This window comes from Rhinoderma darwinii, chromosome 10 (assembly GCF_050947455.1).
Source record: "Rhinoderma darwinii isolate aRhiDar2 chromosome 10, aRhiDar2.hap1, whole genome shotgun sequence".
NCBI lineage: Eukaryota > Metazoa > Chordata > Amphibia > Anura > Rhinodermatidae > Rhinoderma > Rhinoderma darwinii.
In genome coordinates this window covers 36,504,392-36,517,252 of record NC_134696.1, presented here as the reverse complement: position 1 = coordinate 36,517,252, position 12,861 = coordinate 36,504,392, and the positions used below count along the sequence as shown (strand labels likewise).

At 41.1% G+C, this 12,861-nt stretch overlaps 1 protein-coding gene across 3 annotated transcripts in view; it reads left to right on the top strand.

Annotated features, from left to right (window-relative positions):
* Positions 1–12,861, top strand: part of DRD2 (dopamine receptor D2) — a 192,973-nt gene that overhangs the window by 55,981 nt on the left and 124,131 nt on the right. The window lies entirely within an intron of this gene.

The window sequence follows — 12,861 nt, the reverse complement described above, 5'->3', positions numbered from 1 at the left end:
TCCCAAGTTTTAGCATTGCTTTATTTAATCTTCTTGAACTGATTTGTGTTTTATTAACTGCATAACAGAGTTGCAGATCTGAAAGAATCATATGGAATTAATAGGTCATTCCTGACACAGGTATTACAGGTGCATGACAATAAAAATCAATCAGATACGCATATCTCTGATTCCAGTACAGCACAAATATACATTTTCTATCCTAGTTTAACCTTCAAATGAATTCAATGTTTTGTAACGCTTATCTGGTTTCATAGTGCTTAAATTTATCATGACCGCATTAAATTCATAATTCTATATTTATTAAAAACATAATGCATCACTTATCTGACAACAGAATACACAATTGTAATTCAAGCTGCACGTTCTCCATAGATAGATGTTCTCTGAACCATATCTTGTCCTAAAAGCACACATGGGAGAGGGTAGCAGGAGCAGAGTGAGAAAGATACACACAGACACGCTGCAGCTTTCTTGTAAGTGTGTTATCTTACCCCAGTGCTGAATTCTCAGCTGCACTGCTTATTACTGTGTATAATCCCTTCCATGCTACTGCAGCTTCTATATACAGTATACAGTGAAGGAAATAAGTATTTGATCCCTTGCTGATTTTGTAAGTTTGCCCACTGTCAAAGACATGAACAGTCTAGAATTTTTAGGCTAGGTTAATTTTACCAGTGAGAGATAGATTATATATAAAAAAAAAAAAAGAAAATCACATTGTCAAAATTATATATATTTGCATTGTGCACAGGGAAATAAGTATTTGATCCCTTTGGCAAAAAAGACTTAATACTTGGTGGCAAAACCCTTGTTGGCAAGCACAGCAGTCAGACGTTTTTAGTAGTTGATGATGAGGTTTGCACACATGTTAGATGGAATTTTGGCCTACTCCTCTTTGCAGATCATCTGTAAATCATTAAGATTTCAAGGCTGTCGCTTGGCAACTCGGATCTTCAGCTCCCTCCATAAGTTTTCGATGGGATTAAGGTCTGGAGACTGGCTAGGCCACTCCATGACCTTAATGTGCTTCTTTTTGAGCCACTCCTTTGTTGCCTTGGCTGTATGTTTCGGGTCATTGTCGTGCTGGAAGACCCAGCCACGAGCCATTTTTAATGTCCTGGTGGAGGGAAGGAGGTTGTCACTCAGGATTTGACGGTACATGGCTCCATCCATTCTCCCATTGATGCGGTGAAGTAGTCCTGTGCCCTTAGCAGAGAAACACCCCCAAAACATAATGTTTCCACCTCCATGCTTGACAGTGGGGACGGTGTTCTTTGGGTCATAGGCAGCATTTCTCTTCCTCCAAACATGGCGAGATGAGTTAATGCCAAAGAGCTAAATTTTAGTCTCATCTGACCACAGCACCTTCTCCCAATCACTCTCAGAATCATCCAGATGTTCATTTGCAAACTTCAGACGGGCCTGTACATGTGCCTTCTTGAGCAGGGGGACCTTGCAGGCACTGCAGGATTTTAATCCATGATGGCGTAATGTGTTACCAATGGTTTTCTTGGTGACTGTGGTCCCAGCTGCCTTGAGATCATTAACAAGTTACCCCCGTGTAGTTTTCGGCTGAGCTCTCACCTTCCTCAGGATCAAGGATACCCCACGAGGTGAGATTTTGCATGGAGCCCCAGATCGATGTCGATTGACAGTCATTTTGTATGTCTTCCATTTTCTTACTATTGCACCAACAGTTGTCTCCTTCTCACCCAGCGTCTTACTTATGGTTTTGTAGCCCATTCCAGACTTGTGCAGGTCTATGATCTTGTCCCTGACATCCTTAGAAAGCTCTTTGGTCTTGCACATGTTGTAGAGGTTAGAGTCAGACTGATTCATTGAGTCTGTGGACAGGAGTCTTTTATACAGGTGACCATGTAAGAGCTGTCTATAATGCAGGCACCAAGTTGATTTGGAGCGTGTAACTGGTCTGGAGGAGGCTGAACTCTTAATGGTTGGTAGGGGATCAAATACTTAATTCTCTGTGCACAATGCAAATAAATATATATAATTTTGACTATGAGATTTTCTTTTTTTTTTTTTTTATATAATCTATCTCTCACTGGTAAAATTAACCTAGCCTAAAAATTCTAGACTGTTCATGACTTTGACAGTGGGCAAACTTACAAATTCAGCAAGGGATCAAATACTTATTTCCTCCACTGTATGTGATAGATAGAGCTAGAAGAGCAGAATTTTACTCTTCTATGTGTGCTGTGTATAGAAAACATGATACGCCCACTGAGAATTAGAGATAGAGTCAGCAGAGGGGAAATTGCTAAAAAATAAACAAATACATAATACAAGTCATGTAATGGCCACAAATAGTGTTATTCCTCATGTATACCCAAATATAAAGTGCACCACACTATTCTTTATTTTGCAAGAGCAGACAAACATTTCTAAGCCAGACATAATATGTGTTGCCTACTTAACGGGCAGAGTCTAAGGGTCCTCGTACACGGCTTGATGTGGGCCATGTAAACGAGCGAAGATCAATGAGACAGCTTGTTGATTGGAGCTCGTTTGCTCCTTTCACAAGAAGCTAAGTATGGGGACGAGTGCTCATTCCTACGATCACTCGTCCCCATACATTTCTGTCATGTTGGCAGCAATGATAATATTTTAGGCTGCATCAACGATACAATCAGCCGATGAAGGAGCGTTTGCTCCTTCATCGGCTGATTGTTGCCCTGTTTATACAGGGTAAAGATCTGGAACGCTCGTTTGCCCGATAATTGGCACGTGTAAAAGGGCCTTAAGGTGCCAGACGATTTTTGCCTATAGGCTCCTGACATTTAAATTCTGTACTCTTTGCATTAGAGTAAAGCTCTACCTTTGCTTGGTAATGATTATATAGTCAGCATGGGCGAGATAAGGGGAAGGGGGACCAGGCGGCCACCTAGGGGGTCATTAGGAGAAGGGGGCAATTCATGGATTTGAATGAAAACTCAAAAATAATGAGGGATAGAAGTAAGATATAGAGCCAAGAGAGGAGCTAGAAGATCTTGTGGATCCTATTCCAGATACTTTGTAATGTGACCAGCCAGCCCTGCATTGGGAACTGTACATGTGTGGAGGAGATGGCGGTGGAGGAAAATGTGGAGTATGTATAATATGTAAGAACACTATGAATCGGTAAAGATTAAACTAATGACTGTCCATTCAACAGCTATGATGGTAAATATTTGGGATCCAGAGTGAGGTGGCTCATTCCCAAACCCCTGCCTTGGAAAGCAAAATAACTTGTTCCAATAGTCAGCAAATATAATATGTAAAACCTCTGTATATGGTTACATTGATGGTTCTGTTTTCTCTCATTATCGGATTCAGTCCTTCATGCAGGTCAGCCTTCATTAGAATGAATACAACTTGTATATAGTTTTCTTGTTTTGTTTCGGTCTCATAAATAAAGCATTCTGTGTTTTCTTGCTCTCGGTTGTGATAATAATGCTCATGAGGATGAATCTTAATGAACACAATGTATGGAATTGATGCGAAACAGCATGGCAGGATGAATGTTCTTGGTGTACTTTGAGCACCAGGTACTCCTCATTATATGTACGAGCGGAATTTTGTTTTAGTCTATAGATAATTTATTTAATTAAAACTGCCAATCTGATATCCTAAAGATAGACCATTATAATGATAGTCCTAGAAAACCCATTAAAGCTTCCCTTACACTTTAGATTTCTGTAGTCGGATCCTGCGATATGGTTTGGATTCTCCGAATTGTTCACCTATTGTTCACCTATGGCAGATGGAGACGAGCATTGGGCATTTTGGATTTCAACCGAACCAATATCCATGTTATGTCAGGGGTTAAGCTGCTTCATAAAGTGTCTAGCAATAGCTTGTCTCTCTCCGTCTTTAGAAATGAACATGCACACTTTTCAAAGTGACAGTTGTACCAACAACCCAACAAGCTAAAAAGCTTGATGAGTTATAACAAAGATTTAACATGGCCATAGACAGTAGATATTTGTTGACAGATCTAGCCCATTTTGATAGAATCTACCAACCATAGACATTTGTTTTTTTACAGATCCCCCCAATTAGGTTAGATTTACCAACAAATATCTGTATATGGCTACACTTAAACCAGACATACACATTTGTCCTGACTCCACCAATGGGAACAGAAGAATAGGTTGCTTCCAGACATGTTTGGCAGTGGATTATCTCCTGCGGGAACAAAGTATTGGGCTTGTTGAAATCCCTCTTTCTTCCGTCATCCAGAGAGAGTTGGGAGAGCCCCATATACATAAGTTTGTGGGCTGATCCTTTCAGGTTTTGCCAACTTTTTTCCTATGTGTTTGGCCGGTTTTAGATTGTTACTCAATGAATGGGTGTTAAAAGTAGTTTTCTGTGTATTTTGTATTCATTGACTACACATAAATCCCTGGGCCCTGGAGTACTGAGGAAGTATTTAAGAAGTTTTTGTTTATGGAGAATCAGATTGATCCTACAGGAAAAGATGTTAAACTAGGAGTCAAAGTAAAGCATACAAAGGACATTCAATTTAGTCATAAAACAGGCTTCCATCACCACAGTTTGTTTGACTCTTTTTTTCCCCTTTTTTTTTAAGTCGTTGAATCTAATGCAAAAGACGCAGGCCAAAAAGCACGCCAAACGGGCGCCACAGGTATTTTCTGCCTCTTATTCATTTCAATTGGAGCTCAGAGGTGGAAACCACTTGAAGACTATCAGCCCCCCACTCACAGTAAAATTACCATCAGCCCACCACTCACAGTAAAATGACCATAAGCCCCCTACTCACAGTAAAATGACCATCAGCTCTCCACTCACAGTAAAATGACCATCAGCCCCCCACTCACAGTAAAATGACCATCAGCCCAGCACTCACACTAAAATGACCATCAGCCGAGCACTCACAGTAAAATGTCCATCAGCCCCCCACTCACAGTTTAATGACCATCAGCCCGTCACTCTCACTATAATGACCATCAGCCCGCCACTCACAGATTCCCCCTGTAGATAGTGCCACACAGCCCCTTGAAGGTAGAGCCACACAGCCCCCTGTAGGTAGTGCCACACAGACCCTGTAGGTAGTGCCACACAGATCCCTTGTAGGTAGTGCCACACAGCCCCCTTGTAGGTAGTGCCACACAGCCTCATGTAGGTAGTGCCACACAGCCCCCTGTAGGTAGGGCCACACAGCCCTCTTGTAGGTTGTGCCACACAGCATCCTGTAGGTAGTGCCACACAGGCCCCTTATGGGTAGTGCCACACAGCCCCCTTGTAGGTAGTGCCACACAGGCCCCTTATGGGTAGTGCCACACAGCCCCCTTGTAGGTAGTGCCACACAGCCCCCTTGTAGGTAGTGCCACACAGCCCCCTTGTAGGTAGTGCCACACAACCCCCTTGTAGGTAGTGCCACACAGCCCACAGCCCCCTTGTAGTTTGCACCCCCCTTCCTGTAGATAGTGCCACTGTAGCTGCCTGAAGGAGTGGAATCCCCCTGTGGCCGGGGATTCCGGAACTGGAGCACTCCGCTTGATGTTTCTGTCCATATATATACAGTGATATGAGGGGCAATTCCTGAAGTGGAATCCCCGTCCACAGCATTGCCGACGCTGTGACCGGGGATTCCACTCCAGGACAAGCCCCTGTCATCTGTGTCTATTTATGGAGAGTGACGTCACTGGCTTCTCCTGGAGTGGAATAACCGGTCACAGCGTGAGGGATTGCACTCCAGGAGAAGCCCCTGATGTCTCTGTCCATTTATGGACGGTGACATCAAGGGCTTCTCCTGGAGTGGAATCGCCGGTCACAGAGTCGGCAATGCTGTGGACGGGAATTCCACTCCATATAAGGACAGAGACATCAAGCGCTTCGTCCAGGAGCGGAATCCCTGGCCACACGGATATTCCGCTCCTTCAGGGAGCTACAGTGACGCTAGTAGATAGTAGAGCAGGAAGATACCTCCCTGCTCCGCTATAGTGGCAGTGCTACCGCTGTAGCAGCCGCAGCGGCTGCTAACAATTCCGCCAGCCATGGGGTGGATATCCTGATGGGCGGCACGGGCGCCCTCATGCCCAGTGTCACCACTAGCAGACGCTATGGCTAGTGGTAGCGACGCCACTGAGGGAAGAATCACCCGGGCGGAAAGGAGGCTGCTGAGTCGCCGGATGCTTCTGAAATAAGCAGGGGAAGGGAGCTAGCACAGTGCCCACTTCCACCTGCTGGAGTGATGCGCCCTGTGCAGTGGCACAGGTCGCATACCCCTAAGGCCGGCCCTCGCTATAACCTAAAACACTCCTTTTAAGACTCATGAAGATGACCATCCTATGGATCCATGTTCTGAAGCTATGTCATGTGGTGCCTTAGGATTCTATGGGCCCATACTGAACCTCCATGTGTGTCCCTAAATCTATATGGTATTTTATTCCTTATGGATCATATATATATATATATATATATATATATATTTATATATATATATATATTTATATACTGTATATATATATATAAATATATATATATACAAAAACAAACAAAAACGCTGCATGCCCTCATAGTTGCAGAATATGGCGGTAGAGTGGCTACAGGTATGTAATATAAATGTAATTGAAGATAAAAAAATAACATCAAATCCAACAAACATAAAGCAGCTCAGTGTACTGAATGAATGTGTACCTGACATATCTAGGTTTGCTTGGCCAGACTTTTAAGAAATGTCCATACATAACCATGTTTAGAGTGAACTCAGTGAGTATGAAGTGAGAATGGTGGTATTTATTGGGATGGGGGAGAAAGGTAAGTCGGGGGTTGGAGGGGTAAGGATGGGACTGGAACATTTAGAATACCAATGGTGGGTTAATGGGGATGATCAGGATCTTTTTGAGTTTTGCAAAGTACTGATCACATCTGTAGTGGAGGCTGCTTTAGGAGCTTCCATCGCAGATTACGCCAAAAATACCAGAAAAAAAACAGCGCAGCATGCTGCGCTATTGTTTCCCGTAAATCCACGGACACCCCGACGGAAACCCGAACATTATATTTCTCTAGTGCAGTAAAATATTTTCTTTCTAAATCCATATTCAGATTATCTTGCAAAGACTTGCTAGCGGGTTAATAAAGTGCTTCTTGTAGCTGAGGTTCAAATGATACATTTCATGTTAATGTAACCTTTTCTAGAATAATTACTCTTACAATTGGAGTTGCAGTTCTCCAGAGATAACACTTTGAATTATTTTATTATTTTACCAAAGTTGGAAGAGTTTTACAGAATACACATTTGTGCAAGCAATTGTAAATTATTTTCTTTGTTTATGTTTTGAGGTTATTAATTATTGATTTTAAAGTCTGAGAATCTCTAGCTGGATTATTTGATTAATTGGTAGGTACAAAAGACATGGTTCACATAATTAAATGGTTTTTACTATGTTCAATTCTGGAAGGGATCTGGGGATTATATTTCCTGCCATTCACCTCAGTCTCTCTGCTCTTGGTGGCCTTCAGGTACCCTACCTACCCTAAACCCCCAATCATATTTCTATCCTTTCTTGAACTGACCCTCTTTAGACCGACCTCAAAGTCCAAGTTGGCAAAAAGGTCAGTGATAAGGGCCACTGTGACAATCTCAAGAAAGGTATTATTATTACTGTTGCTAGCAAAGTAAATATAGAATAAAAGAATAATTTATTTCCGAGATTCAGCTATCAAGTTTTACAGATAACAGTAAAGTATTTGAAATTCCCTGCAGCTCTGCAGGGTATTATGAATAATCTCCTGATTGGATATAATATTAAAGGATATTTCCGTCTTTGCAACTAAATTTTTGTATTGCTGCTTTGCCTGAAAAAAAACAACTAGAAATCTCCCACCATTTTGTGTCTACAGCTCCTATGCAGATCCATGAGTCTCTATAGTAACAGACTACAAACAAACCCTGTGTAGTCTGATCCTGCAGCCATACTCGCTTTCATCTATCCCCTTCTTGCTAACATACAAGGTTTGTTTGTAGCCCTCTAACTATAGAAACATATAGATCTGCATATGAGCTGTAGACACAAAATCGTATGGGATTTTTAATCAAGATGATTTTGCAAAGTTGCCTCATTTTTTTTTCTCACACATTTCCCATCATGCCCTGCCACACAGAACAGTCTGTTTGCCTGTTCACGAGATCCTCTGCTTACTCATTGGTTGGAGCAGAGAGTCTCGTGACCTAAACAGCTATCGGCAATCCCCGGCATCCACAGCATCTCCTGCATCACGTATTAAAGATGTACTCAACGCGCATGCACGACCGGAGTCTACAGGTTGTAGCTATTAGTAACGGAGGCCAAATAACAAGATCAGCGGACTATAAAGGTCATTTAGTACTAAGAACAATGCAAATTTGCTTATTATAATAAATTTGAGACATTGAGTAGAGATGTATGACATTGTTCCATATTCAAGTAACCGGAATACCCCTTTAATGCATTCGCTATATCCAGGAAATTACTGACCAGATATTTTGTTCTCAAATCAAATTAATCAACGAAATAACAGAAATTACAGCAAAAAAAAGTTATTTTTACTAAAATACCAAAAAAACAAAATAATATGCAAACGTTAAGTTGTTGCTGAAAACGAAAATAGTTCTAGTTAAGCCATCTCCAGCAGTGCCCCTAATGACTTGCTCATTCAATATTCACATCACCTTGTCAGAGAGGGGAAGAGACATTTATTTTGTCACCCTCTTGTAATTGTTATAGGGTTTTTCTTGGTCAGACAGACTAATTTTATGCCATGTACTATTTTTCTTAGCGGTTCTGTCAGGGAAATTACATATTCAACTTTAATAGACAATTTTTCCATCAATTATGATTACACATGGCCACAACTTGACCTTTTTAGTATTCTCTCCTTTTATTTGCTACTTTCAAGAATGCCCAAGAGTCTGAAAAACATTATCAAATAATGGTCTACACATGTATGGATTTGGCAGAGGCAGCAGGACAAAATGTTATGGGACTGACGATAAATATTAATCCAGTATCGCAGACTCAGAATGTCCTGCTCAAATATTTACATATTTTAGGCGCTATCTTATTATTTTAACAAGAATATATGTCATAGTAGCTTCATGGCTGAATGGATCTCATGGAAGAAGTATTGCATAATAGTGCTTTAGCCAAATACTAATCTATCTATCTATCTATCTATCTATCTATCTATCTATCTATCTATCTATCATCTATCTATCTATCTATCTATCTATCTATCTATCTATCTATCTATCTCTCTCTCTCTCTCTCTCTCTCTCTCTCTCTATCTATCTATCTATCTATCTATCTATCTATCTATCTATCTATCTATCTATCTATCTATCTCCTATCTATCTATCTATCTATCTATCTATCTATCTATCTATCTATCTATCTATCTATCTATCTATCTATCTATCTATCTATCTATCTCCTATCTATTTTTTTTATCTATCTATCTATCTATCTATCTATCTATCTATCTATCTATCTATCTATCTATCTATCTATCTATCTATCTATCTATCTATTTACACCGATCAGCCATAATATTACAATCCCTTGTCTAATATTGTGTAGGTCCCCTCATGCAACCAAAACAGCTCAAACCTGTCAAGGCATGGACTCCAGAAGCCCCCTGAAGGTGTCCTGTGGAATCTGACACTAACACATTAGCAGTAGATCCTGTAGGTCCTGTAAGTTGTGAGGTGGGGCCTCCATGGATCATGCACGACCAGATTAAGGCCACATGCAGACGACCGTAGCCATGTGCACGGCCGTGATTTCTGAGTCGACCGGCCACTGAGTGACAGCCGCGAGCCGTCCGCAAATTGCAGGCCGTGGCACATGACAACGGCCATTATTTTCAATGAGCCTGAGTTGAGCCTGAGCTCCGGGGCCATGCACGGACCGTGAAAACCACGGTCGTGTGCATGGCCCCATATGAATGAATGGGGCCGCAATTCTCCCATGGATTTTCGGTGGAATTCCGGCCGCAAAAGCATGTTCGTGTGCATGGGGCCTAAGATCTGAAAAATTTGGAGGTCCAGTTAACACCTTGAAGCATTTCTGAACAATTTTTGCAGTGAGGCAGGGCACATTATCCAGTTGAAAGAAGCCGCTTTTATTATGGAATACCATTGTCATGAAGGGGTGTACTTGGTCTGCAACAATATTAAAGGGGTTATCCGACTTGTTACATTTTTTTAGAAATAGCTGCAAATGACCTAAAAAAAAAAAAAAATAAGTATTCTACCTATTCTTTTCACCGGCAATCCAGTGCTGATGCTCCTTCCGGTGTTTGTTTAAATGCAGGCAGCACGTCACCGCTGCAGCCAATCAGAGGCCTCAGTGGTCACGTGCCGTATGCCTGGCATCATGGCGACAATTGCTGAGCATTCATGTCAGGAATGAATACGGCACATCACTGCTGTGCCTCTGCTTGGCTGCAGCATTCACATACTGCATGCATGTAAACAAACATCGGGAGGACCGTTGAAACATTGATGCTGGATTGCCGGGGGAAAGAATAGGTAGAGTGCTGATTCTTTTTTTTCTTCTAGGATATTTGCAGCTGTTTGAACCAGTCGGATAACCCCTTAAGGTAGGGAGTATGTGTCAAAGTAACATTCACATGAATGCCAGGACCCAATAATTCCCAGCAGAATATTGTCCAGAGCATCACATTGCCTCCATCGACTTGACTTCTTCCCATAGAACATCTCAGTGCCTACTCTTCCTCAGGTACGCGAGGTAGTGTGCATTCACCTGGCCGTCCACATGATGTAAAAGAAAACGTGATTCATCAGATTTTTTTATTCGTTTTTTTTTTCTACATTTGCATTTTAGTCTTCTATTTAGTCTTATAAAGAGTGATATCAGATGTGTATGACTTTAATAAAAAGATCTGCTTGAAATCAAGTGTCGCATTATTCACTGTATACTCATACATCACAGTGACAGACTGGACTCTATTAAAAGTTAATATAACTGCTGTGTTGCAATGCCAATGACAGCTACTGCCTGGGCACGATCTCCTTTGGAATCATAATAATCTCATACAAGCTTTTGAGCCAAGATCTGTAGGATATAAATATTGTCTGTGGATTCCTATTAATGCTGTCAGATTAAACAACTCTCACTTAATATCCTTTAGAGAATTATGACAATGAACTGTATGACGAGAATACACAATACAGCGAATGAGTTTCTGTACTAGTAGTAAAACCATCTGGCCTGTTACAAAGCAGGTAAATACTTTGCCAAAGGAGGCAATGGCATCTCAGCTAAGCTGGAACATGGTAAAGAAGACATGATATCGTCAACATATCGATATGCGCCATTCATTTTCACTAGAAAAAGGTTGAACCTGCAATCAACTGGTTCTTTACAGCTGCAATTCCTAATAAATACCCTCTCGGTTATTAAAGATTTAGCTCCAGGATACACTTAAGGTTGCAATCCTGATTTTTTTTTCAGGAAAATTTGGTAAAATTCTCGGACAGCCAACATTTTTTTACAGACAAATTGGAGATCCCTAATGAATCATAAAGATTATAAGTAACATATGTCTATAGCTTAGAATAGTGATGTTAACACATTAGCAGCATGTACTGCGATCCCTAAAATTATTATAATTCCAATAATCTGTACAAGTTTCTCCAATTTAAGAAAAAATCACAGAAGCATCAATTTTTATTTTACGGGCACTGGAAGAATGTACTATATTTTTACGAACTGTCCAGAAATGTAACTAATGTCTTCTGAGAAAATATAGCACTGTGTGAGGATTACCTTGTTACATAGTCAATTGTGGTGTACCCAGGCCTGTATTTAGCCCTATGGGTCAAGTGGCTTAAGGGTCATGGGTCCCTCACCAACAACTCTAGCTATGATAACTTTTACGGCTTTTTTTTTTTTTTTACTAAAACAGTGTATTTTACTGTTTTGTGCAACTTGTAATTTGTTTGTAAACCTGAAAGACTCAAGTTTCAGCTCAAGATACAGCTTCTATGTATCCAGGTTACATAGAAGCTGTACCTAAAGAAGAACATTTAGAAAAAAAAATGAAAAAAAATGTAACAAAAATAAAAATAAAGAAAGTTTAAAGGTTTACATAGTCTTTAAGTAAACACATTGCCTTTGAGTTGCCTTTACCACTTGAATTTGCTTTTGTGGACCTGTATTTATTTTTTAAAGGGGTTGTCCCACCACAGTAACTTATCACAGGATAGGTGATAGGTGTTTAATCGTCAAGTGCTGGGACACCCACCCATCACGAGAACGTAGTTCCTGTGTCCCCTATGTGAATAGAGTGGCGGTCATGCATGTGCGCTGCCGATCCATTTATTCTCTATGGGACTGACAGAGATAGCTGTGTACTGTGCTCGCCTATCTTTGTCAGTCCCATAGAGAGTGGATGGAGCAGGAGCGCGCTCAATTTATGCAGATTTACTATCTCACAATTGGCAAGGAGCCAGCGGTGGGACCCCCACTGATCAAACACTTATCACCTAACCTGTGGATAGGTAATAATTTGTTTTTGTGGGACAACCCATTTAAGGAGTTTGCTAATTGGCTGGAACCATCAAGCACTATCTTAATGGCCAAATGGTCAGGCATTGTGCATGAAAAAGGAATTCAAGTAGGTCTGAGGCTCTGGGTGATAAATCAAACTAATTTGGGTGCCTCACGATACTATTTTTGTACAGAATTTTCGAATCAATTACCGGCGCCTCCTACACTATTGACCCTGCCACCTACAGCTGCATTGTGATCCTGCTTCCGGCAGGGTGCGTGGTTCCAGGGGAGGCAGGTTAGCAGTTTCAGCTCTGTGACTCTCCAGGTTCTATGGTTT